Source organism: Miscanthus floridulus, chromosome 12, assembly GCF_019320115.1.
Source record: "Miscanthus floridulus cultivar M001 chromosome 12, ASM1932011v1, whole genome shotgun sequence".
Lineage (NCBI taxonomy): Eukaryota > Viridiplantae > Streptophyta > Magnoliopsida > Poales > Poaceae > Miscanthus > Miscanthus floridulus.
In genome coordinates, this window is record NC_089591.1 from 82,637,533 (window position 1) to 82,638,713 (window position 1,181).

The 1,181-nt window shown below is 41.4% G+C and overlaps 1 non-coding gene across 1 annotated transcript; it reads left to right on the forward strand.

Moving 5' to 3' along the window:
• Positions 1 to 1,025: 1,025 nt before the first annotated feature.
• LOC136498788 (U1 spliceosomal RNA) lies at positions 1,026 to 1,181 on the forward strand. The gene has a single exon (XR_010769787.1). It is a non-coding gene; the product is annotated as a U1 spliceosomal RNA (small nuclear RNA).

Below are 1,181 nucleotides of genomic sequence, written 5' to 3' on the forward strand. Positions count from 1 at the left end.
AGGTGGGCCGAGGTTGGTTGGGATGGCCCGTTCCAGAGGGAGTACACATAATTCATTTTGTATTTTCTAATTCCCAGAAAATGTATAACAATGCATATGTATCTATTTCCTTTTTGTAAATAATAGATAGATGAAGTATTTCTAATAAGAGAATGAAATACTAGTATTCATGATGCATTTCCTAAATATTATATATTACTTTATATTTATGACCGAAATTAATGATTTCATATTCCCTCTATAATATGAAGAGAAGGTTTTAAATAATTCAAGAATGCAATTGTTAATTAAGGGAAGTTATTTTGGTGCCTCAAATAAATTCTAGAAAAGCAACCAATCACGCAATCAAGTAATCAAGCATTTCAATCAAGCATTCAAACATACACTCAAGCAACAAAATGCAGGCAATGGAATTTAAATGCGGAGCGATCTTCTAATCCTATAAATTATTTCTAGCGCTACAACTAAATCCTACGCGGCACACAAAATGCATATGGTGGGTTTTGATGCAGAGTTTTGGAAATACATTTTCAAAATGGTTTTGTGGAAAATAAATAGTCAGGGTTTTAATTTGTTGTAAAGTTTTAAAAAGTTTAAAATTTTAGTGGATTTTAACATGATACAAAACACGAGTGTTACAGTGCTCCGAGCCAGGAACGCCACCGCTCTAGGATGAGGCATGGGGGGTGATGAACGAAGCGGATCTGCATCGTCGGTGGTGGAGGGAAGCAGGGTCGGTGCCGATGGAGGGGAGTAGGGCCAACACCAGTGGAGGAGAGCAGGGTCACGCCTGGTGTTCTATCGTGAGTGAGGTGAGTGCGTGGGAGGTGAGGAGAACAGGGACTGCTACCTAGCCAAGCTTGGCTCCCAAAAAACGACTTGAGTCTACGTTTTCCTAGGGCCTAGCTAAAGGGTGGTGGGTGGCTTCCTGAAGCCTGGCTTGGGACTCCATACAAGCAACCAAACAACACGAAGGTGGCTTTCTAGAGTCTGGTTGGAGGTTGGTCACCCAACCAAACATATCCATACTTACCTGGATAAGGTCAATGAGTGATCAATAAGACTCATGGCCTAGGTTAGCAATCTCCATTGCACTTGGGAGGAGTGTTAGCCTACCATTCCACTAGAGAGTGGATGTCGTAATTTGTTGTAGAGAAGGTACATGTTCGCGTGGCCCTTGC